At 38.1% G+C, this 27534-nt stretch overlaps 1 protein-coding gene across 3 annotated transcripts in view; it reads right to left on the bottom strand.

The window, feature by feature from the left end:
* Positions 1-27268, bottom strand: part of LOC112910740 (signal transducer and activator of transcription 5B) — a 68043-nt gene extending 40775 nt beyond the window's left edge. For 2 of the 3 annotated variants that reach the window (XR_011999644.1, XM_072747167.1), the window contains exon 1: positions 27121-27255. The gene's annotated coding sequence lies outside the window, so the exon portion shown is untranslated. Of the gene's footprint in view, positions 1-27120 lie in introns of all 3 variants that reach the window. The other variant, XM_072747168.1, reaches the window with a different exon arrangement.
* Positions 27269-27534: the final 266 nt, after the last annotated feature.

Below are 27534 nucleotides of genomic sequence, written 5' to 3'. Positions count from 1 at the left end.
GTACTTAAATATGAGGAAAAGAAAAGAATTGGAACCATCCCAGATTTTATACTAGTGTTCCAGAGTTCTCCATCTAAAAATAAAATGGTATTTTGGCTACAATAAATGTGACAACATATAAGGTCTCCAGCTGATTGATATAAAAATAAATCTTTAGCTTTCCTCTTCTCAAACTAAAGTCCAACATGCTAAGACACTGGCTAGGTTCAATGCTGACAATCAGTAGCACACATAGGCAGGCGTACATACAATGATTACACAGTTTCTTAGATCAGATGTGGAAAAGACTCTATGATTAATAACAAGAAGGAGCAGAGGACAGAGAATATGATTTTTAATCTTCTTTAGGTAGTGATGCTGAATAGTTATAATAACAAAGATTTCTGACCCCCAAAGAAACAACACCGTATTCGCACGTAGACTTCTTTAAATACATTCAATCTTCCTAGAGGCAACAAAATTAGATCTTTTTGAGCATAAAAGTAAAGGAGAAGGAAGAAAAAAAAGGAAGACTTTTTAAAGTTTTCTCAAATAGATGGGGATTCCTGGTGTAGTTATCTACATAGAACTTAAAAGTGATGGGTCCTTAAGAAGAGCTCCTATAGCATGTCATAGGGCTCTATGTGGTTTCTACCTCGTTAGTTTCAGGTTGTGGTGGCAATGGAGACAGGAGGCTTCTTCTGAGACAAGCTCTTGTTCTAAAGATTCTACGCTTTGATGATGGAGAGTATGTAACCCACTCTTGAGAATACCTTGCTTGAAACGAAGACAATTTGGGGTTTAAGGAAAAACTTATTTGTTTGTTATATATGCTAAATTAATTGCTGCTACCCACACTAGAAAGTGTTTGTGTTGGAAACAAACTATTAAATTGCCAAGCCTTTCCTATACTTAATCATCAAGTCTTAAATAATAAGAAAGGAATTTGCATGGGAAAGGAGAAAACGAGGGTCCAAGCCATAGTAGGAGTAATAGGAATAATAGTAATGGTAAACATTCAAGGAGCTCTTACTACATTATGTACTGTTGTATGCACGTAGCTTCCTCATTTAATCCTCATGACAAATCTATGAGGCAGTATGATTATTATCCCTCTTCTATAGATGACAATACAGGCCTAAGAGTTAGAGAATTTGCCTGATGTCCTGCAGCAAGTAAGTGAAGGAGCTGGGATTACCACGAAGGCTGCCCACCTCCAAGGCTCATGCTCTCAAAGAACCCTCATCTAATTCCTGACTTGATATCTGTGACTCAAGACTGCTTTATGATAAAAGGTACAAAGTGAATTAACACAAAGTACAAATCACAATATATATGAAAAATTATTTGACAATCCCCAAATGCTTTAAGTGGGACTCCCCTTTCCTAAAGGTGAGAGAACATCGAGATGACCAACCTTAAAACACAATCAAATGAAGCCAGCCATAATAGGTCTTTGGTGGCTCGCCTTCACTCCTCTAAATCAATCAGAAATCACCTAATGCTTTAGATTGTAAAAAGGAGTGGGAGGAGAATAACGAGAACTGTTCTGGAGGTGGGTAACTTTTCAATGAGGCCAAAACCTAGATCCTGACCACCTGTGGTCAGAATTAGCACTGTGACATTTCCTATAAGCAGCAAAGTGGTTACATTTGTTATATTTGTTCCTGAATTCCTTATTAGGTTTCCCTTAGATACATTACTATTCATCACCAATATTTACCAGAGATAATTCTAAACTCAGGCTTTTCTGCTGGCAGAAAACATTTTTCATTAAAAGGGCAATATCATTAATACAAATGAGACAACAACTAGTGAAATATTCCAGGGGGTAAGATAGGATCTTAAAAGCTACTAAAGTCAGTTATCTCAATAACTGTTCACCTTACATCTATAATTAAACATCAACTTGCCTAAAACCGATACACATATTTAGACAATGTGTAAATGGTAAATTCCTGCAATCATTGATACATGCTAATATGACAAATATAGAAACAACTAGGTTACTGTGCACAGTGCAGGATAAATATTAATTGAATATTAGGAGATCATGTGGGTTTCTCTAAGCCATGCCACTAAGAAGTAGCTACTCTAATGTGGAAGACAACTTCTGAATTTAATAGTATTGTGCGAGGGACATCTGGGTGGCTCAGCAGTTGAGCATATGCTTTCAGCTCAGGGCCTAATCCTGGTTTCCCAGAATTGAGTCCCACAACGGGCTCCTTGCATGGAGCCTGCTTCTCCTCCCTGTGCCTATGTCTCTGCCTCTCTTTCTGTGTCTCTAATGAATAAATAAATAAAATATTTTTTAAATTTTTTTTTAAATTTTATTTATTTATGATAGTCACACAGAGAGAGAGAGAGAGATAGAGGCAGAGACAGAGGCAGAGGGAGAAGCAGGCTCCATGCACCGGGAGCCCGACATGGGATTCGATCCGGGTCTCCAGGATCGCGCCCTGGGCCAAAGGCAGGCGCCAAACCGCTGCGCCACCCAGGGATCCCAATAAATAAAATATTTTTTAAAAAATAGTATCGTGTGGGATGCCTGGGTGGCTCAACAGTTGAGCGTCTGCCTTTGGCTCAGAGTATGATCCTGGAGTTCCAGGATCGAGTTCCACATCGGGCTCCCTGCATGGACCCTGCTTCTCCCTCTGCCTGTCTCTGCCTGTCTGTGTGTCTCATGAATAAATAAAAATAAAAATCTTTAAAAAATAATAATAGTAGTGTTGTGCAACATGTCAAGGGAAAATTTAGGACAAGGATACCCAGCAATTCCATACAATCTTGAAAGGTCGGTCCCTCATACAATCTTTACCATCTCTAGCTAAAAAAAGAATCAACACAATACTTGTATCTTATGCCTTTTATTATTTTGATCATCCCATTTGTTTCAAGATTTATTTATTTATTTTAGAGAGAGAGTGGGGAGGGAGGGAGCAGAGGGAAAGGGAGAGAATCTCAAGCAACCTCTGCGTTGAGCATAGAGCCTGATGTAGGACTTGATCTCACGACCCCTGAGATTACAACCTGAGCCAAAACTAAGAGTTGGACACTCAACTGACTGTGCTACCCAGGAGCCCCTTGAACATCCCATTTTTAAAAGGTAGAATGCTTTACCTCTCTAGAATTAGAATTTACCCTACACTCTGGGCATAAGAACCAATGCTATTTTGGGTTATCTGTTGCTTAACTACTAGACTAGAAGTTATCCCAGGGCAGGAACCATTTCTCATTCATTTTGATTTCCTCAACACAGTACTTGGTACATGGGAGATAATCAATAATTGGGTGTTAAATTAAATATAATTTTGGTAGACCTTCATGTTACAAAAAGAAGCTAAATTGGTGGAAATGAATGGTAGGTCAGTTATTTTCTTCAAGATGTTATTTTTGACACTATGGAAGTCATTAACTTGAATCCTTATTACAGGAATAATGGGACTGAATCACACTTTATAGAAACTGTGACGGAGGTTTTGACTCATCATTGGTGCTAATCAAGATAAATATAATTGCAATGTACCATTCCACAAACATCGTGACAAGTTTGTAAAATAGAGCTAACATCTTATTGCAGCAATTTCAAAGAGGAGAATTACATGAAATACGATGGTGCTAATATAAGCTGAAATTCCAAAGAAAGCTTCTTCTTTATGAAAACTAAACTGTTTCTTTCCTTTAATTATGTCTCAAGAAAGAAGCTGAGTATAAATGGAAAGCACAACATTTATCAACAATTCACTCCTCTGGTTACCATGCATACTACCAAATACAATCCAGTAAGATTTATTATTGTGCCAAAACAAGATGATGAGGTTCTACAACCAGAATGTAGATTAACGTTAGAAGGATGACTCAGGACAAATGAATGGGCATTGGTCTGATAGACACAGAACCTATTTTTTAATCTCCTGAGGGTTCTTCAACTGTCGGACTGAATGCCAACTCGGGGAGGTATTTTAGTAAACACAACCACCTTTGACTACAGACTTTTTTTGAGATGTATTTCCATGAAGCAAAAGTAAATTTAGTAAGTGAAATATAGTCTTGAATTGCTATGGATGTCCCCTACCCCTGCCAAAAATGACAAGCTGCTTGCTCAAAAGCTGTCACTAATTAGCAGCTGCTGCTGTAAAGAAAACCAAAGTAAGTGCCAATAAAAGCATATTGAACTGCAAGAGGGCCCTATGACAAGGAATGGGAGATGCAAGACTCTATTTGTGACCAGTAAACTTTATAAATACTGGCAATCTAAATTTGTAAGAAGTGGGGCAGGGCAATAATAGCAATACACATCCATTCATATTTAAACAAGAAGGACTGGAATATTCTCCTAACTTCCTGAAAGTTATAGAAATCCCAGAATACTGAGGTTACTGAATTCCATGACAACTATTTCTACCTTTCTAATAGAAACCAATCTTGGTTTTGGGTAATTTCTCATTGTCAGTACTTCTGTCTCTCACACACTAACACCTGCATTAGTAGACATAAAAAAAAACTGAATTTAAAAAATACTTTTCAGGGGCACCTGGATGGCTCAGTCAGTAGATGATGCGACTCTTGGTCTCAGGGCTGTGAGTTCAAGCCCCACCTTGGGTGTAGAGATTACATAAAAATAAAATCTTAAAAAAATAAATAAATGCCTTTCATATTTTTATGGCTTTGGCCCAAACTCCTCTGGTTCTGAACCTAACTGGTGACACTCCATTTTACAGGTTGAGAAGATGGAGTCAAGGATAACAAATCATCTGCCCAAGGTCAGTGAGCAAGAGATACAGTGGTAAAAAAAAAAAATCTCTTTATGGCCATATGTTTAATGTTCTGTTTAAGAGGCTCTAAAATAGTCCACAGATTGATTCTACTTGAAATCTAAATTGCATGGGTTGTTTTTCAAATCATTCTCCAAGGTTCTCCCTCTCTTTCTTTATGCATTAGATCTCACAGTATATTTCTTTTCTTTCTCTGAACAAGTTACTTCCACCCTTAAAAAAAAATTAGGGATATTTCCTCCTTCAGTTCAGTTCTCTCTCTTTCTCCCTATCCTTCCAGATAAACTGATGGAGAGTCACGACTATTTTATTTATATTTGGGCCACAGGGTCTGCTGGTCTCTGTAGCAACTACTTGGAAAAATGAGAACAAAAAGGAAGGAAGGGAGAGAAGAAGGGACAGATTGGAGAAAGAAGGAAAGGAAAGGGAGGGAAGGAACAAGGAAGATATAATGAGAATAGAAAACAGAAAAGAAACGAGTTATGAAAATTTCTTTTTTTAAAGATTTGAGAGAGAGAGAGAGAGCATGAGTAGAGATTGGAGCAGAGGGAGAAGGAGGAAAAGCAGACTCTCCACTGAGCAAGGAGCCTCCATGGGGCTTGATCCTGGACTCCAGGATCATGATCTGAGCCAAAGACAGATGCCTAACTGACTGAGCTACCCAGGTACCCTGGGTGCATAATTTCTTACTGAAGCTACAATCAAAATCTCTTTTGTAGTTGCTGTCCCTTATGTAGAGTTTGCCTTAGTATTTGTATAAACAATTCCAACAGTGTACCAGTAATTTTCCAGTTCATCATCAGGCTAAAAGAAGAACAATTTGTTTTATTAAACATGGAGAAAGACTAATCTCTGCTATTACTGTGAGTGCAAGTTTATCAACAAGACCTGGAGGAGATAAGCTTACAGACATAAAGACTAGGAATCCTATTTTCAAAGCTTTAATAACCCCCTAGTGGTATGCAACAAGCTGTTGAATTAACTTGTTTTTGGATATTTATTTTGTGTGTATCACTGGCTAGGTCTAGGTACAAAGCAAAAACTAAAAAAATTTGAGGAAAGAAAAGAAAAAAGAACCATACACAAAGAGACAAATGTTATAGGATTCTACTTATATGAGGCACCTAGAATAGTTAAACTTCTAGAGAGAAAGTAGAATGGTGGTTGCCAGGGACTGGGGGAGAGAGGAATGGGAAGTTATTGTTTAATGCATAGTTTCAGTCTGGGATAATGAAAACATTCTGGAGATGAATGGTGATAGCTGTACTACAATGTAAATGTACTTAATGGAATGAACTGGTTAAACTGGTAAATTTATTAGTTCTTACCTAGTTAACTCATATTTCTTCCATCTTTAACTTTAAATGCAAAAGTAACAAAGGGAATTGGCTTTCCCCTCTCGTTTTTTTTTTCCCATAGAAAAGGCAACACTTTCTGATGGCTGAAGCAATCTCTGGATATGTCCTCTATATTGAGATTAAAGGGGAATAAATGGAGTTAAGGTATCTTCAACACAAGCCAATGCTTATTACCGAAGATGAGTACCTACCACAAACAAAAGTGGATCAACCCTCTCACAGAAACAGTATTTATTGTATAAATACTTATTGAGCATCTGTTAGATGCCATGTTCTATTTTAGGTACTAAGGATATAGCAGTGAACAAAACAGACATGCCTTTTATGGAACTTAGATCCTAGTATTAAATACTTTAAAATTCAGATACAGACTATGTTATACTTTCTAATTTTTGCCTTTAATTTTCTTCTTTTTTTCTGTTGGGGTCAAAGGATACCACCTGAGACAGGATCTTACAAGAACAAAATCTGTGTATTCAAAACAGTATTTGGAAAAAAAGTTTTAAAAGCACCTCAACAAAATCAACCAGAAAATGTGAAGGCTGCTTTTGTGAAAGGCCTGGCAATGTAAAAGCAATTTCTGATAAAACTAGGACATCTGTTTATCCTTGTTTAAAGCTGGTCATCTTTAAGGAGCTATATAGTACATGCAAAACAAATCGGGTCTAATCAAGGATTCCACAGTTAAGATCATTTCAGTGTGGTATTAGTCTAGCTTTTTTCCAAGATACACAGTTATATATGGATAGCTTTCCTGCTTGATACAATCACATCAAATCATTTCTCTTTCAAAGATGATTTGCAGATTCAATCTCTACAAGGTATTAAAAATATAGGGCAGAGTTAAAAATTCAATGGGACTCAAGTCTCTACCTATCAATGCACAGCAGCACAAGGTGGTAGGTGGCTAGCAAACACTCCATTTCTTCTTTTTCCTACAGAATAAAATACAGATCAAAGTCTACTAAAATAACAAGTACCATCACAGTGAAAACTTAGGTATAACAAATACTTTGTAATACTTGAAAATGCGCCACCTGCTTTTCAAATCAACACAACCGTTTTTTTTGTTTAATAATGAATATAATGAATTTTAAAACAAAACAATCAGACTCCCTAAAAGCATAACAACTGTTATGCATGCTCTTAAATTTTCATTTTTAAGATATTTTAAATAATCTAAAATAGGTTGTCATATTACATTGGAAAAACAGGATTTTTTTTTTTTGAGAGAGTACATGGTGGGGGGCAGAGGGAAAGAGAACAGCAGACTCCCCACTGAGCAGGAAGCCAGAGTGGGGTTTAATCCTAGGACCCTGAGATCATGACCTGAGCCAAAGGCAGATACTTAACCAACTGAGCCACTCAGGCACCCCAGGAAGTTTTTTAATGAAAATAATCCTCAATTTTATTGAGGAATAATTTATATTCAATAAACTATATTGGGGTGTTGCATGTGTGTATAATTAATATAATTAACCTATTTTGGGGACCAAACTAAAATAAAGGAGTTCCTAAGGCCTACCTAGCAATAAGAGCTACAAAGTATATTATATTAAACATTAAGAAGCCAACTAATATGGCTTAGAGGTCAGCCAATATTCAAAGCAACACACAAGTTCTATCCATTTCTTCAAGGATTCCTTCTAGAATCAAAGATCTAGATCTCCAACTAAGTAGAGGGGTGCCTGGGTGGCTGAGTCGGTTAAGCACCTGACTCGATATCAGCTCAGGTCTCGGTCTCAGGGTCATGAGTTTGGACCCCATGCCCAGTGTGGAACACCTACTTAAAAAATGATAAATAGGGCAGCCCCGGTAGCGCAGCCGTTTAGCGCCGCCTACAGCCCAGGGCGTGATCCTGGAGACCCTGGATGGAGTCCCACATCGGGCTCTCTGTATGATGCCTGCTTCTCCCTCTGCCTGTGTCTCTGCCTCTCTCTCTCTCTGACTCTATGAATAAATAAAATCTTTAAAAAAAATGATAAATAGATAAGATAAACTAAGTAGAAAGGTCTTAAGAATGGCAAAAAAATGGAGCTTAGGCATTATCTAGGTTCCAAAATCTCTCTACCAAGTTGGGTTTTCTGAAGCTCTATTTGTTCAATCTTTCACACAGTTGGAGTTATCCTCACCTCATCTACAGAGAACTAAAAATTACTCTCCTCCTTAGGTATCTTCAAAGACTAAACTAACATTGGGGGGGGGGGGAGGAATATCTCTTTTGTTTTTGGTTGTTGTTTTTAAAGATTTTATTTATTTACTCATGAGAGAGAGAGGCAGAGATACAGACAGAGGGAGAAGCAGGCTCCTTGCAGGGAGCACAATGTGGGACTTGATCCCAGGACCCCAGGATCACGCCCTGGGCCAAAGGCAGGCACTAAACCGCTGAGCCACCCGGGCTGCCCAGTAATCTCTTTTGAAAGGAAAAGAATTCAACTGTAACCAGAAGGTTTCAAATTCTAAGCATCAACTTTATGTATATCATAAAAATGAATAGTAGCTAAGACCAAAAGATGTTTTCTAGGCAAATTCAATTTTAAACACACACACACACACACACAGAGAGAGAGAGAGAGAGACAGAGAGAGAGAGAGAGAAGGAAAACAAAATAACAAAAAACTCTACCTAAAAGTGATTTGATAGGCGAGTTATACCTAGAACTGAATGGGCCATTTTAGGTTTTAGTTCCACAGCTATAAATAAGGTCATATGGGCAACAAGAGACAATTTGGTCTGATGCGTCAAAGTTCAGTACTCAAGCCCCCGTACCTTCCTATAATAAAAATGACAAGCAACTCCCAACATCTTTCCCATATCCTCTTCCTGGTCACTTTACAAATGTAATTATATTTCAAAATGCATTTGTACATATGTTGTTTGGAACATGGAACATTTTCCCTTGGGAACAAAGCTATAAAGAGATGAAAATACCTAGGTAAACCCCAAAACCTCAGTTGATCTACAATCTTGTAAAAACTAGTTACCCTTTATAATTTTGTTTCTGAAGGAAAAGATGTTAGGATTTCTAGTCAGGGATACCATTAGTAAAAAAAATAATAATCTTTCTACCCCTGTCTGTTCTCCATCCCAGCTGCCAGACTGGTCTTCTCCTATTCCCAAGAAAAGAGAAGGGCTTCCAGGAGGTAGATAATGCTTCAACCATACTTCAGTGCAGTAGTTTTGTTTTTGTTTTGTTTTATTTATTTGCTGGAGAGAGAGAGAGAGAGAACACACACTCAGGAGGGAAGGGGAGGAGGAGAGGGAGCATCCCAAGCAGACTCCCCGCAGAGTTTAGAGCCCGATGTGGAGCTTGATCCCACAGTCCTGAGATCATGACCTGACCTGAAACCAAGAGTTGCATACTTAAGTGACTGTGCCACCCAGGCATTCAGTGCAGCAGTTTTTTTTTTTTTTTAAAGTAAGTGCATCTGTATATGTTTATGTGTATTTTGTGGTGGTGGAGGGTCTGTCTGGTGGGAAGTTTTAGGGGTATCAGCATCATCTTTAGGTAAGAGTAGCTTCCGCTACCTTACAGAGCAATGGCTTCAATTCCCAGAGAGCAAGAGACCCTATTTGTACTTGAGTCATTTGTAAGCTAGATGTTAAAAGTAGGAGACTAGCCTATATTTTATTTCTTTAGAAGGCCTGTAACTGCACTGCCTAATATATGATAGCCGCTAGTCACATGTGTTATTGTACTTGAAATGTGGCTAGTATGACTGAGGAACTGAGTTTGTTATTTTATTTTAATAAACTTAAATGTAAATTTAAAAATTGATGCTTGATTTAGTTATTGGAAAATTTTCAAGTATGTTTGGAACAACCTGGCTATGTGAATCCACTTCATCAACTGAAAATCTTATGAAATCTGAAAACACTTTGTATATGTATTTTTTATTCAATTCACACATTTCTGATGAAAATTTTGCATCCAAATTGAGATATGGTATATAAATATAAAATACCAGATTTCAAAGATTTGGCACAGAAAATAGAAGGTAAAATATACCTCATTAGTAGTTTTTATATTGAGTACATGTTGAAATGACAATATTTTGAATACATATACTTTGGTTTCTCTTCAGATCGCATAAATCTTTCACCTTTTACAATATTTTTAATATACTGGGTTAAAGAAAATATATTATTAAAATTGATTTCACTAGTTTCTCTTTGCTTTTTCAAAGGTAGCTACTAGTGATAAATGTTGCAAATATCTTCTCAGTAGCTTGTTTTTTTACTCTTTGGTGGTTTTGATGAACAAACATTCTTCATTTCAATAAAGTTCAATGTATTAAAAAAATAAAGGTAGCTACTAGAAAACTGCATTTGTATTTGTACTCAACTGTGCTTATCCATAACAAATATTTTACATAGCCCTATATAACTCTTGTGTACATTTTTCTAGTTCATACATGTTTTATCTGTAACAAGTATAACTTTCCTTCAATGTTTTGGTTAGAAGAACATTTTGAAAGCAATCCTAAGCTTTTAAATTAAATTAAAAAAATAAAGCTTTACTATAACTTACTGAAATGTCATAATGAAATTACACTATTGGGAGTTGAAAGTGGACAGAGTATTATCTTAAAAAATTACTACTCTGTTACTATCTCTATAGGAACACATGTTTAAGACTAAATCTAGTGTATCTTTAATGGAACTACTGGTGATTATCTACCATCTGCTCAAAGAATGAAATTCATTTTGAGTCAGATAAAAAAATCTATCCTAATGCCTATTTCAGAGGCAATCCACAAAAATTCTCACCTCTCCGACTTACTCTCTGAAAAAACTGTAATGAACCAAATAAAATGTCCAATAATTTAAATAATGGGATATATTCAGAGACACACTGATCTCTGGAACTTAACAAAGAAGCAATGGATCTAAACAGCTATGAGGGCTTAAAATATATGTTAACCATGTACTTTATCAGTATACAAAGAGGGAGCTGAGATGGTGGGGAATGGTGTTTTTTTTTTTTTTCTTTTAATAACTAGCTCACCATTTGGAATTGGTTTAGGTTAGAAAATTTTTTTAAGATTTTATTTATTTATTCATGAGAGACACAGAGAGAGAAAGAGAGAGAGAGAGAGAGGCAGAGACACAGGCAGAGGGAGAAGCAGGCTCCAGGCAGGGAACCCGACGTGGGACTTGATCCCCAGACTCCAGGATCACGCCCTGGGCTGAAGGCGGCGCTAAACCACTGCGCTACTGGGGCTGCCCTAAAATTGTTAATACATGTGAAATATTTAGCTCAATGCTTGGCATATAGTGAGTGATCAATAAATAGTATTGTTCTCAGGAAAACAATGCTACATTGCCACTTCACTTCTTATACAGAAATAGATTCCAGATGAATGGAGAAACTTAATGCAAAAAATAGAACCACAAAATAGTCTAAAAGAAAATACAAATGAAAATTTTATAATTTTGGGGTAGAGATGGTTTTTCTAAGCATGTCTTAATACCCAGATCAGAGAAGAAAGACTATTAAATTAGACAACATAAAAATTTAACATTTTGTACTGCAAAAAAATACTACACAAAGTTGAAAGGCAAGTAATTTCCTGAGAGGAAATACATAAGACAGAAAGATCTTTGGGAAAACTCAAACAGCTATATAAAAAATTAGCTAAATTATATAAAAGGGCAAATGACAAAGAAGAAACAAAATGGCCATTAAACATGTGAAGCACTGTCTAACCTTGCTAGAAATCAAAGAAATAAAAATATAGAGACCAGCAAAGATATAAAGGTTATCGATAATTAGTCATGGAAGATATGGGGAAATGGCCATCCTCATCATACACTAGTTCTTAGTAAGCATGTTAACTACCAATGGTGTTTTTTGAATGGTCTCTCTGGAGGGTGAACTATTTATGCAAATTGCTCAGCAACTCTAACTTCTAGAACTTACATTAAAAGAATGGTCCAGGGATGCCTGGGTGGCTCAGTGGTTGAGCACCTCCCTTCCGCCCAGGGAGTCATCCTGGAGTCCTGGGACCGAGTCCCACATTGGGCTTCCTGTACGGAGCCTGCTTCTCTCTCTGCCTCTCTCTGTGTCTCTCATGAATAAATAAATAAAATCTTTAAAAATAAATTTAAAATAAATTAAAAAAATAAAAGGATGGTCCAGTAAATGCAAAAACAGCCACTCAAGAATCTACACCACAGAATTGGTTATAAAAAAGTAAAACTGGAAACAACTTAAATATCCATTAATAGATGTTAGTAGATTAAATTATGCTAGGGCTATGCAATGAAATAGACCTTTTGAATACTGACGTAGATTGATATTTATTGAGTTTCTGGGGGTAAATAAGTCCTTCCTGAGCCCCCAGGTAAGAAAATTAGGCTAGAGGTTTTAAAATAAGTATACATTGTGTAAATTTGGATTATTATCTCTTCTCCATATGCCCCCACCTCCACTACCTGTATTAATGAAGGCTGGCTGTTTATATTAGGGGTTTGTAGCCTGAATATATGGACTTCTTTTTTTTTTTTTAAGATTTTATTTAGTTATTCATGAGAGACACAGAGAGAGAGAGGCAGAGACATAGGCAAAGGGAGAAGCAGACTCCCTACAGGGAGCCTGATGTGAGACTTGATCCCAGCACCCAGGGATCATGCCCTAAGCCAAAGGCAGACACTCAACCACTGAGCCACCCAAGTCCATGGACTTCTTGAAACGTATGCAAAATTTTATGTGTATGTGTATTTTACTGGGAAGAGTCAATGGTTTCATTAGTCTCAAAAGGTCCCCTCATTTCCAAACAGTTAAGAACCCCTAGCAAATACAGTTTAATGGGGCAAGTTGTTATCTAATTTTGCCTTAAAAAGTATTGTGATTGGGATCCCTGGGTGGCGCAGCGGTTTGGCACCTGCCTTTGGCCCAGGGCGCGATCCTGGAGACCCAGGATCGAATCCCACATCGGGCTCCTGGTGCATGGAGCCTGCTTCTCCCTCCGCCTGTGTCTCTGCCTCTCTCTCTCTCTCTCTGTGACTATCATAAAAAAAATAAAATAAAAAATAAAAAGTATTGTGATTATACAGCCCATTCATTCACCAGTCAACAAATATTTACTAAGTCTTACCTTAACTGATAGCCCAATTACTGGAAAATTTTGAAATAAATTTCTTTACTCACTTTGGAAGTATTTTTAAGTACATACACACACACACACACACACACATACACACAAAGCCCTCTGGCAGCTAAGAAACAAAAAGCAGATTAAAGAGTTTCAAACAAAATTATAATAACTTTTGAAAGAAATATTTTTTTAATCTTTTGAATGTTACATATATTTGAGCTCCTTTGAAGAGATAACCTTAAGATTTACAGACTTGGGGAAGACTTATCTTATTGTGAGAAATAACCAAGTTCTCAAAAATCGGACAAAAGACTAGATAGAACACAATCGAGGCATTTGGATGGCTCTGTAGGTTAAGCGTCCTTTGGCTCAGGTCATGATCCCTGGGTCTGGGGATGGAGCCCCAGGTCAGGCTCCCTGCTCAGCAGGGAATCTGCTTCTCCCTATCCCACCCACTCATACTCTCATTCTTTCTCTCAAATTAAAAACAAAAAATAAAAAACTTAAAAAAAAAAGACTAGAACACAATCAAGTAACTAGTTCTACAGGATCCCTGGGTGGCACAGCGGTTTGGCGCCTGCCTTTGGCCCAGGGCACGATCCTGGAGACCCAGCGTCGGGCTCCCGGTGCATGGAGCCTGCTTCTCCCTCTGCCTGTGTCTCTGCCTCTCTCTCTCTCTGTGTGTGTGACTATCATAAATAAATAAAAAAAAATTTAAAAAAAGTAACTAGTTCTAAATTAAGAAAGCAATAAATCATTTTATACCTTTTTAAAAGGCAGAGCAGGGACAGAGCACAGGACTTGATCCTAGGACCCTGGGATCATGACCTGATCCTAAAGCAGATGCTTAACCAGTTGAGCCACCCAAGTGCCCAATCATTTTATATCTTAATTTAAAAATATATTCTATAGTTTGCTGATGCTATATTATAAAAGTTATGATGTTAAATTTGAGGCTCCAAATTTATGTGATTTTTTTAAGAATCTCATGGTTTGGTAAGTATGATTCAGATACATAAAAGAAGAAAGAGGAGGGGCAGCACCTGGGTGGCTCAGTAGGTTGAGCATTTGACCTCAGCTTAGGTCATGATCTCAGGGATGTGATGGAGCCCTACAACAGGCTCCTTGCTCAGTGGAGAGTCTGCTTGCCCCTCTGTCCCTCCCCCTGCCTATACTCCCTCTCTCAAATAAAAACATAAAAATTGCAGAAAAAAAATAGAAGAAAGGGGATTATTCTAACTGATCATAATAATATCATAGTGATAAAACAGATGAGAGAGAAAATCAGCAATGATCAATACACTGAAGCCAAAGGAAAACAATTTTGGATTAAATGAGACTGATCACATTTTTAGGAGGCAGAGAAGTTTAAGAAATAATAAGCAAAAAAGAACCAGAAAATCAACAGGATTTATTTATGAAGGCATCCTGGGCAGTATATGCTTATGGTTTTAACTTTAATACATGAAAATATTTATCTTTATACATTTAACTATTTTATGGATTTAGGTTTACAAAGCACTAAAAAGTACTATATGATTTCTCTTATGTTTTAGTATTCTCAAAACTGACTTAAAATTCTGTTACAGCAAATTCCATTATAATAAATTATATGGCACAATCCAGGTTAAGGAAGATTTTTAACGAGCTGAATTTTACATAAAATAAGTAGGCCTGGGACACCTAGCTGGCCCAGTCAGAAGAGCACGCAATCCTTGAACTTGGGGTGGTGAGTTTAAGCCCCACATTGGATGTAGAGATTACTTCAAAAAAAAAAATCTTATGGTACCTAGGTGGCTCAGCTGGTTAAGCGATTGACTTCCACTCAGGTCATGATCTCAGGGTCCTAAGATCAAGGCCAGAGTTGGGTTCCCTGCTCAGCAGAGTGTATCCATGTCCCTCTCCCTCTGCCCGTCCCCCAGTTTGTATGCTTACTTTCTCTCTAATAAAATCTTTAAAATTTTAAAAATAAAATAAGTAAGTCTTCTGCTGGGTTCAAATATATATATTTTAAGACTGTAATTTTATTTGCTGCAAAAGTGCTAAGACCTAAATACTTGTGCACCAAAATTCTTCTGAAACATCAACTTGTAATTTATCTTCATTTTTCTCCTTTAAACTTAACACTTAACACTTCTTAAACACTAAATCTAATTACAAAGAAACTATTTAATGTGAATTTAATTAAGGCAGAATACAAGTCTCTTGTATTAGAAATGACATACACCCAAGAGAAAATATCTTTCACTAGAGATTTCCTTTACCAGATAGTCCCAAATGAATAACATAATAAACATTTAGAGAAGTCATTAAGCATGACTAATGGGATTACAAGAAAAAAAAATCCATAAACCTAGCAATCTTTGTAGGTATCATCATGAAAGAGAAAGCAGTACAAAAGAAATACACAAAATATATTGAAATAATACAATGTTCACAGGGTTACCACATGTTAAAATAAACTAGACCTAACTTTTTTTTCCCAAAAGTTGAAACAAACAAACAAACAAACAAAAAAACAAAAACACATCTTCAACATGAAAGGAATGGTAATGGGACGTCTGGGTGGCTCAGCGGTTGAGCATCTGCCTTCAGCTCAGGGCGTGGTAACCCGGGATCCGGGATGGAGTTCCAAATTGGGCTCCCTGCAAGGAGCCTGCTTCTCCCTCTGCCTATGTCTCTGCCTCTCTCTCTGTGTCTCTCATGAATAAATAAATAGATAGATAGATAAATAAATAAATAAATAAATAAATAAATAAATAAATCTTAAAAAAAAAAAAGAATGGTAGCTTAACAGAGCACATACACAAATAAAGCAATATAATCTCTTCATTACAATTATAAAAACAATGTAATTCACCATCAGCTTATATATAAAAATATGGACCATTCCACCAAATACAGGAAATAACTCAGTCCTCAAGTTCAAATTATGTTGATTCTGAAAACATTAAATATAAAATTAGAATAGTTTTAATATGGTTCTTTAACAAAAAGTCATAAACCACACCAAATAAATATACTATGGGAAATATTTAACACAAACATCACAAACTACTCACTTTCTGCTCCTAAAAAGGAAATACTAACTGAAAATAAAAATAAGTTTCTCATTCCAAATCAACACACGAAAGTCGTTTTAACTTTTCCCTTCAGCTTTATTTAAACATACCTGACATAAATTATTGTGTAAGTTTAAGGTATACAATGTAGTAATTTGACATATGTATGTATGTGTGTGTATACATATATATACACACATATATCTATAGTAAAACATTTACCAAAATAAGGTTAGTTAAGACATCCATTACCGGGGATCCCTGGGTGGCTCAGCGGTTTAGCGCCTGCCTTCGCCTTCAACCCAGGGCATGATTCTGGAGTCCCAGGATAGAGTCCCACATCGGGTTCCCTGCATAGAGCCTGCTTCTCCCTCTGCCTGTGTCTCTGCCTCTCTGTGTGTCTCTCTCACGAATAAATAAATAAATAAACTCTTAAAAAAAAAAAAGACATCCACTACCTCACATAGCTACAATTGTGTGTGTGGGGAGAACTTTTAAGATCTACTCTCTTAGCAACTTTAAAATACACAATACAGTTAACTATAGTCACCATGCTGTACATTACATACTCAGAACTTACTCATCTGGTAACTGGAAGTTTGTACCCTTTTGGCCACCTTCACACAGTCCTCTACCCCTGTTTTTGGCAACCACCAATCTTTTTTTTTTTTATGAGTTTGGTTTTTTACTTTTATTATTCCACATATCAGTGAGATCATACAGCATTTGTCTCTGACTTATTTCACTTAGCATAATGCTCTCTAGATTCATCCATGTTGTTATAAATGGCAAGATTTCCTTATTTTATAGCTAAATAATATTGTTACACATATATATCTCATATTTTCTTTTTCCATTCATTAAAAATAACTTCTTTCTTGAACACAAAGTATTCCGTTTATTATTACTTGTAATGGGAAGACACTTAGAAACCACGCATGCACGCACACACCCAGAATCCTATAACGAAGAATATGTTTTCAATGATTATACTTTTCCAAGCACAGTTGTGCTTTGCAATTTGCCTCTTCATTTAGTAATATATTGTAAACTTTACCTACATCATTAAATATTGTTTTATAACATGTTGAAATGGCTGAATAGTATTCCATTATATAAAATATTCAATTTAGTTCATTTATCCTCTAATGCTGAATACTGAAGTTTTTTTCCAATTTGTTGCTATTTTAAATAACACTATGGGGATCCCCGGGTGGCTCAGCAGTTTAGTGCCTGCATTTGGCCCAGGGTGTGATCCTGGAGACCTGGGATAGAGTCCCATATCAGGCTCACTGCCTGGAGCCTGCTTCTCCCTCTGCCTGTGTCTCTGCCTCTCTCTCTCTCTCTGTGCGTCTGTCATGAATAAATAAATAAAATCTTAAATAAATAAATAAATAAATAAATAAATAACACTATGAGGAACATCCTTATATATAAATCTTTTAATATATTTCGGATGTCCTCTAAATAGAACTGTTAGGTCAAAAGGAATGCCCATTTCTAATTCTTTCAATACATACATCAAACTGCCTTTCAAAAAAAGTACCAATTTACAGCTGACCAATGAATATGAAGGTGTCAGTTTCCCCACATTCCTAAGCAACACTGTTTTTATTTTTTCAATATTTTTAGTTTTGTAAATCTGTTCAGTGGAAAAATCATGTAATTGTTTTATTGCATTTCTTGATTTCTAGTGCAACTGAACATAATTTTATATGATTGCTGAGCATTTGTAACTCTTCTTTTGTTCATTTTCCCTTTGGGAGACCATCTTTTTAATTTTGGTATATATTCGTTATATATTAATATTAACCCATAACCTGGGGCACCTGGGTGGCTCAGCCAGTTGTGCATCCAACTCTTGGTTTCAGCTCAGGTTGTGATCTCGGGGTCATGGGATCAAGCCCCGAATCCAGCTCTGTGCTCAGCAGGAATCTGCCTGTCCCTCTCCCTCTGCTCCTCCCCTTGCTTGGCTGGCACACACACACACATGCGCGTGCGCTCTCTCTCTCTCTCTCATTAAACAAACGAACAAACAGACTTTATTAAAAACAACAACAGGGCAGCCCGGGTGGCCCAGTGGTTTAGCGCAGCCTTCAGCCCAGGGCCTGATCCTGGAGACCCGGGATCGAGTCCCACATGAGGGGCAGAGACACAGGCAGAGGGAGAAGCAGGCTCCATGCAAGGAGTCCGATGCAGGACTCGATCCCGAGCCTCCAGGATCAGGCCCTGGGCTGAAGGCGGCGCTAAACCACTGGGCCACCGGGGCTCCCCGCATGGAGCCTGCTTCTCCCTCTCTGCCTGTGTCTCTGCCTCTCTCTCTGTGTCTCTCATGAATAAATAAATAAAATCTTTTAAAAATAAATAAATAAATAAATACAACAATAATATTAACCCACAACCTTTTGCCATCTATGTTTGCAATGTTTTTCTTATTTTTGTCATTTATCTTTGGCTTCTGGCATTTTTTTGACATAAGGAACTTGTTAATATTTATGCACTTACATATATATTTTTTCTTTTATGAGTTATTCCATAAAAGCCACTGGCTAGTTTTTATGTTTGCCTTGTTCAAATTTACCAACAGAACTGGAATGTATTACAAAGTTCTCTCAAACTAGAATTTCTCACATTTGGGTAATAGAAATTCAAAACCATAAATTTTGACAATGTCATATTTCTAGGACATAATTTAAAATGTGTGCTTAAGGTAATAACTTACTTAAGGATCCATTCTTCTAAAATTATGTGCTATGCTCTGGTATTGCAAAATCAAGGAATCCTGCTTCATCACAATTCAGCATATTAACTGTAGCCATGGCATTCAGGAAGTCAAATATTTTCTATTTTGTTTTGATACCTTCAGCAGTTAAGGAGGAAGATAAATCTATATGCATCACAATGAATTCAGTATTTTTATTTGATATTAAAACTCATTTCAAGATAAACTTATCTTTAAAATATGCTCAGGATAGGTTCAGAGTTTCCTTATATCATTACATAATTGAAACAGTAACAACACGAAGAGGAGTATGTGCATTGCATCTGTACCTATTAGGCTTTCCATATCTTTTGAGTAAGGCTCTATAATGTCCAGTTCATTAATTCTCTCTCACTTTCTATCAGAAACAGATCACAAATTGTAAAATATAAACCCACAGGGTGGACTGTTTCATTTTGTAAAGAGCTATGTATTTCTGTAGATCTCTAGTCTGCTATTTTTCTCAAGCATAAAAGATTACCAAAATATTTTAGAAACACGAAGCAAAATGAAAACATAAAATTAAAATTATTTCTGAGAGAAAGCTTTACCTAGTCAAACTACAAATGACTATCTTAATCTTGTAGAATGCTGCATTATAAAGTTGATAAATTTGGGGCACCTGAGTGGCTCAGTGGTTGAGCATCTGCCTTCAGCTCTTGGGATCCAGTCCCGCATCAGGCTCCTTGCAGGGAGCCTGCTTCTCCCTCTCCCTTTGTCTCTGCCTTTCTCTGTGTCTCTCATGAATAAGTAAATAAATTCTGAGAAAAAATAAAGCTAATTGGGGATCCCTGGGTGGCTCAGCAGTTTAGCGCCTGCCTTTGGCCCAGGGTGTGATCCTGGAGACCTGGGATCGAGTCCCATGTCGCGCTCCCTGCATGAGCCTGCTTCTCCCTCTGCCTGTGTGTCTGCCTCTCTCTCCCTATGTCTATCATGAATAAATAAAACATCTTTAAAAAAAAAGAAATGAAAAAAATTAAATAAAGCTGATAAATGTAATTTTTAGTACTTTAACAGATTAAGGGCTCAAAAGTTTCTATTTACAAATACTACAATGGAAAAAAAAACAAAAACTACAATGGCATTTGTGAATGTAGCTTATTTAACACATTTTCTGCAGGTTGAATTAAGTCTCATTCTTTATAAAAACATAACAATCTGCCACAGATTATAGGCTCTGAATTTTAGACAACACAAAATAATTTCTTACAAACTTTCTAATTTACTCTTACCTAAAGGATGGAAAACCCCACTGAAGGCTTTTTAAAACTCATCAGACACAGAAGAAAAAAAAAACAGCTTTAATTGTAGGATCTCACTGACACAAACATAAGGAAATTCTGAGTTATAGATACTTCACATTAAGCTTTTTCCACTGACATTGTAACTTCTGTCAACATTCAAAGAAAATTCAACCCTGGTCAAAGGTGACAGTTTGACAATCCTGGAAGACAACATCCTCTGTTTATTTGAACAAGTTTATACCCTCTGCTCAGGGAATTCGAGTTTCTCTCTGACTTGACCTCTCAAATTCAAACTACTACACTTTAGGGTAGTGAATTCTGTCTCCAAGATTTAACTTCACAACAATCTACCTCCAAGGAAAAACACTGAGACCACTGCATATAAAAAGGAATAAATTTCTGAGACTAGTTTCTAGTTTCTGGCGTTTGCATAGCTCTAAACACACAATAATTGCTTCAGTTGCCTTAAAAATTAAACCCCAAAATAAAATTCTTAGAAATCACAATTAGTAACTCTAAAAAGCTTCAATACAGCAAGAATAGGGTTGCAAATCCCTTCAAAATAAAGTTGTAAATAAAATGAACTGGGTATTTGCATTTTCAATAAACAAATATGTTACATGTTAACTTGGTGCAAATGATCCTTTTGTTTGTAAAGAAGAGGCCAAGGAGATAGTTTATAGCTCTTCTATGATATATCTGATAATGCTAGTGGCAGAACAACAAAGGACAATCTATAGTCAGAATTAAGACATTCTCTGTTTTAACGTAATTTCTACCATGATTATATACTTTAGTTGGAAAAATACTTATCACATTCATAAACTAAAAATTTCTAAATACATATTTTTTTCTATTAAAAATAAACAAGAGTCCATTTGGGAGCACAAATAAAGAAATATAAGCCTTAAAGACACCAAATGTTATTGCAAAGTTGCAGTTGCCTGCTCTCGTTTGCAGTGCAGTGGTTAGGGACACAGCCTACAGAGTCAGCTTGTCCTGGGTCTAGATCCAGTCTTGCCATTATTACTAGCAATATGACTTTGGACAAGTTAACTTCTCTGTGGCCATTTCTTCATCTTTCATCTGAAAATGATACTCTCTCCTTTGAGGATTATAAGTTAAAATATGGCAAGAGCTTATAACACTGCTTGGCACACTTTTAAGTGGGCAGTGTTAGGTATTATTTTTGTTATCTTTCCACTTTTAGGCTTTGGACATAATTTGAAGTAGTTTTTTTTAAAAGATTTTATTCATTTATTCATGAGAGACACACAGAGAGAGAGGTAGAGACATAGGCAGAGGGAGAGGCAGGCTCCATGCAGGGAGCTTGACGCGAGACTTGATCCTGGGACCCTAGGATCACACCCTGAGTCAAAGGCAGCCACCCAGCCATCCCAATTTGAAATATTTTTAAACCAATTTTCTGATCACTTTTTGAAAGATGGAATAATTATGCAGATAACTATTAACATCTTCCCAGATGAGCCCCTGATAGGTAGAGCTATAGCCCAGAGTGGTAAATAGTTGTTTTTAATACAAATAATGGATGTGGCTGTTACTGGTAACTTTGGCTTGATTTCCCATATGCTAAAAAAAAAAAAAAATTCCCCAACCAGGGGAAAACAAGCAGTATTAGAAAATACTTGGGTTTGTCCTATTATCATTACAGGGTAAAGCCAAATTCCCTTTACCTAGCCTGATGGGCATTGAAAATATTAGTCATCAAATTAATCCCAACAAATAACAATAATTGATTGGTTCATTGATGTATTTCCCCTTGTCTTCCCCAACCTTTCTCTAACTAGTCAGAAAGGAAAGTTTTCATATTTTCTGAGAATCTCATTGTCGCTCTCAAATCATACTCTATATCTTAGTATAATTAAAAAAATGAGTCAGCACAAGCACCTCAGAAAACTAGCAGTACACTGAATGTAGAGATACTTCACATAATAGAAATAAATCTGGAAAACATTTTTTTTTTTTTAAAAAGAGAGTGCCAAAAGCAATGGAGTAATAAATGGAGAGTGAATGTTGGAGTAGATTTTGCAAGCTAGCTTCCAAAACATAAATGTTCTTATCAATCAATATATGTTTTTTCATCTTAATAGTACTATGATACATAGGAAATGGATATAATTATTATGAATAAATCCAAGAAAGAAAATATCCAGTATGAGACAAATTATAACTTCTCCTTTATTGAATATTGAGGAGGGGAGACTGGGAGGTCAAGATAACCTGTATTAAGCTCAACTGCAAAGTGCATTATGCATAACTGTGCAACATGGTAATTGACTTTACTAATGTGATACAAAAGAAAATTTAGGAGACATAAAATGCCCCTGAGCTGCAAATATATTTGAATGCCAATTTAATTTGGAGTCTATCTCATCATTATAGTCCTTAGAATATAGTTAGTTAAGAGCCAGGAAAAGGCCACTAGCTTTAATCCCTGAAACAATATTGTATGTATTCCTTTCAAGGATATACTTCTCTTCAAGGCTCCATATAACCCATATTCCAATATTTATGTTAAAGGTGACATACCACACAAAAATTACCCAGGAGGGTCAAAGAAGAGTTTTATAGCTGAGGGTGATTTCTCCTAAGTTCTACTACCATACCCTAAATTTGTTCTAGTTCTTATTTAAATTCTCCATGACATTCTGTATGACTTAAGTGAGGTCAGAAAAACTGCTATAGTCAGGGATGCCTGGATGGCTAAGCAGTTGAGTGTCTGCCTTTGGCTCAGGGCCTGATCCTTGGGGTGTGGGGATCGAGTTCTGCATTGGGCTCCCTGCAAGGAACCTGCCTTCTCCCTCTGCCTAGGGCTCTGCCTCTCTCTGTGTCTCTCACGAATTTAAAAAAACAAAACAAAACAAAACAAAACCTGCTATAATCACTCTAATACAAGGGGTTCTAGACTATATAAACATAAGCCCCAGGCAACCCTTCTTTAAAATTCTGATGTTCAAGGCTCCACAGAACACATTTTAACTCTTAGTGCTGTACATTATCTAGGTACCTGGACAGATACCAACAGCCCCTTTTTTCTGTTAACTGCACCTTTGTTGTAAGAGTCCTTCTGAGGCTGCTATACCTTGAAGACAGTTGGGAAAAGAATCAGGAATGCCCTGCCTTCCTAACTGGGTATTCAGGCTGAGCTCAGTAAGGCTGTCAGGAAGCAAGCAGTACAATGGACAAAGATAAACGACATGTCATCTGATTCTTGTCTTTATATGTTTAAAATTAAAATGTGACAGTATCAGAAAGTTAACATGTGGACCTCATTTTGAAAATACAAACAGGAAGCACCCCCACCCCAATATTACCATTAAAAAAAAAAGGAAACCAAACCTCAAAGATACCTTCCAAGGAAGTCATGGGTGTGCCCAAAACTAACAAAAGTAATAAACGTCATCTAAAACCCTGAAACCATCAAAAGTGAGGGTCTCATTCAACCAACTAGAAATCTAACACCTATAAATTACTCCTCTCTTTGATTAGTAAAAAGAGCATAGATTTATATTGTAAAATCTCCAAACTGACTTAAGTTTTTCAGTAACAAGGGATTATCATCATTAACAAGATCCAATGTCAATATTCTACTTAAAATAAGGATAATTAAAAATGAGTACAATTTCAAAAAAGTTTTTTATCACTGTGATGCTCACGATTTAAATGTACAAAAAAAAAAAAAAAAACAGTCTGATCAATGGAAACTAGATTGTGAAATTTGACTTTCTTATTCCCAGAAATAAGCCTAAAACTTGTGTTTCCAACATTGCAGGGGAAAAAATACTTCCGATTTTAGAACACTTCTATTAACAAAGCTAAGATTTAAAGAAAAATTTTTTTTCCTTTAACCACTACACAAAATTGGGGACACTGGTACTTTAGAGCTAACTTTTCAACATTATTTTTATTAAGTTCCGGAGTCAAAGTATTCTGACACTTTATTGTGCAGTAAAGGGATATTATTTTTCTGAAGAACTCAGTAACCTGGAATTGTCAGATATCTTTCTAAAAGATACTCAAATACTCAAGACAAATTAATAAAAACTGGAAGGTTTTTGTTTTTGCTTCCTTTTGTGAGAATAATGTGGTAATCTATACTCTAACAAGAGAGGCAAAAATGTCTCACTGGTAGTTAGAATATCCAGAAATCTGTGAACACTTTTGAGATTCATATATGTTTACAGGGCACTAGAATAGTTAAGTTTCCTTTGATTCTACCTTCAACTTGCAATCTAATCTTGCATGTGTTATTTACCTATTTATAACATCTTCCCTTTATAAGATTACCTCGATCATCTACCTACACAAAAACAAGTCAAATGAACCACCACAAGCACATTCATAAATATAAACCTAACACAAATCCAATAGTTTGAATACTAACACTAATATAACTTGAAAAACTTGACATCAGTACCAGAAGAGCAATAAATGGCACCCTTTACTAGTCTTGATGTGGTTTCTGCATATGTAAATAACACTTAAAAAAAAATCAATTGAGAGCCAGAAAATGAAGATGAAATGAGAAGTTGGGGCACAATAGGAAGTGCTGACCAAAATATTTATGTTGTAACACTCCAAACAATGATAGCACTTTTTCCCCCCTTTCTATCATATATATCACGAACTACCCATGGAAGAAATATATCCACCTTAAATTTCTTAACACAATCCAAAATATCCTGTTGGCAAAAACATGAATGCTGAAAAAGCCAGGACAAGAGAGAAGGCTGGATAATTTATGGAGTTGGGTATACAGCAAAGATTTTATGTAGTTCAGCTCCAAGTTATGCAATAACCAAACTGCTAGTGATAGAAATCAACTTTTTTTTCTGAGGTTTTGCTTTTTTGAAGAAAGCTCTCTCCAATCCTTCCCTGTGTCTCAACCAGGCACTTGAAATTTTCATCTTCTGAAAGGCTCTGGAAAACAAGTAATCTACTAGATGACACTTACCAGACCAAAGGTGTAGTGTTTTACTTAAACATGACATCACAAACTGTCTAATGGTAAATTTTTCTTAAAATCAGAAGCCCCTTCTCCCAGTTACACTATCAATTCTAACAACTATAATCTGCCATGAGATGGAAATTGGTACCAAAACAAAAAACTCAAAGCCTCGATAAAAAGTCAATCAATCAATAGGATTCCACTATCTGAAATTATCAGAACTGATCCAATGTTCAGTGTTACAAAATAAAAAAAATTTTTTTAATAAAATTAGAAAAACATGAAAAGCACATGAAATAAAACACATCTTCTCCTACTAGCTGAAAAATATAAACAAACAAATAACAAGAAAGTTGAGAAAAAAAGCAAAGCTATGCTATCTCCATTGAACAATAACAAAATTATCTGAGATAATATACGCAACAGCTGAAAGCTTATTATGGCCCAGGCGGCTATCCAAACACTGGAAACCTAAGATACCAGTAGATGATAAACACCATTTGAAGACTGGAAAAAAAAAAAAAAAAAGACATAAACCTGTTTAATAATTTGTTGACACACTAGCCCTTTCAAGGGGCATTCCCCGAGGACATTCCAGCGACAATTAATGGACCTGTATTTAGGTAAAGATCTACTGCACAGTGCTTTGGGCAGAGCACTGACCTGAGAGTCCTCAACCCGACATTTCAGCCCCAGAAGGACTGAACAGCTGCGGCAACAGAGCAGGCCACTTATTCCATCTACCTGGGACCTCAATTTCCTCATCTGTACAATAAGAAAATGTAGCATAATCCCAGGGTCCTTTCCAGCTCCAACATTCTATGACCCACTTTTAGTACTATTTATCTGATACAAAGGTCTGACAGGCTCACGAGGGACAAGAACAAGAACTGGGAAGGATCCCTTCTCTTTCTGCCTTTCACATTCTTGTGGTTTTCATTAATCCCATCTTCCCAAAAGCTGGCACTTGTTTTCCTTCTTTGCCTTTTCCATCACTGCTAGCTACAAGTGTTTGCAAACGCCTCTTGCTCCACACAAGTTCTTTTTTCTTCTTTGATCAGCCTGACCATCGTGCCAGATTCCTTTAGCCTCAGACCAGCTTTTGTGACACCACGACTTGCCTTCCGACTCTCCATATCTACCCCCGACACCAGGGCTTTTTTTTTTTTTTTTTTTTTACTATCCCTGGCTAGCGAAGAAGAAGAAGGAGAAGGAGAAGAAGAAGAAGAAGAAAGAAAGAAAGAAAGAGGGGAAAAAACAAAACAAAGCATGCCGCATCCCGCTGCCACACGCACCAGCCGGGGCCTGGCGGGTCCTGATGTGGGATCCCCGACCCCTGAGCCGGATCGAAACGTTCGTATTTGTTGTCCTGACTCCTTATAAGGCACTGTTCCTTGAGGCTTGCTAACACCTCCTCACCCCACCGGGCACCCCCGGGCTCATCCCACCCCGGGAGTCGCAGATCCCCCTTTCGAAAAAGGAGGCAAGGCAAGGAGCCGCCAGGGGCTGCCCCGCACCGCAACCCGGAGGCGCGGGGTGGCCGCCGGCAGCCCCCTCCACCCCCCTCCACCGGCAGGGGTCGGCGCCGGGCCCTTCACACGCCCACCCCGGCACGCGCGCCCGCACCGCCCCCCCACTCGGCCCCCGCCGCCCGCCCCCGCCTCGGCTCGACGCCCCTCGCGTGCCCCGGCGCCCCCGCGCCCCCGCCCCCAGCGCGCAGCCCCCGCGGCCCGGGGAGCGATGGCGGCGGCGGCGCGGCCCTGCGGGCGTCTGGGCGGCCGGGGCGCGGGGGCCCCGCCCGTGCAGGCTCCCCGGCCTCGCTCCCCGGCCCCGAGCCCAGCGCTCGCCCAGCGCTCGCCCAGCAGCTCCTACCTCGTCGGCCCTCCGGGCGCCAGCCGCCGCCGCCCGCCCGCCCGCTCGCTCCTTCCTCCGGCCGGGCCGCCGCGCGTAGCCGCCTGCGCAGGGTCCCCGCCCGGGGTGACGGCTCCGGCCGCCGTGTCTCCTCACGCCGGGGCCCGCGGGGGCGCGCGCGCCGCTCGCGCACCGCGGCCCGAGCGCGCCCCGCGCCAGCGCGCGCCGCTTCCTGGTTCCGCCCGGCGCGCGCTCGTGAGCCCCGTGGCCCCTCGCACCCGGGCCGCGGCCGCCGGGGAGGGACCCGGAACCCCCGGCGCGCCGGCGTGCAGGAGGGGCGGGCGCCGCGCGCAGCCCCTTGTCGCCGCTGCGAGAGGCGTCCCCTCCCGGGCCCCGAGCCGGGCCCCACTGGGCCGCCAGCGCATGCCGCTTTGT

The sequence above is a fragment of the Vulpes vulpes genome, chromosome 2 (assembly GCF_048418805.1).
Source record: "Vulpes vulpes isolate BD-2025 chromosome 2, VulVul3, whole genome shotgun sequence".
Taxonomy (NCBI): domain Eukaryota; kingdom Metazoa; phylum Chordata; class Mammalia; order Carnivora; family Canidae; genus Vulpes; species Vulpes vulpes.
This window is presented reverse-complemented; position numbering and strand designations above follow the sequence as displayed.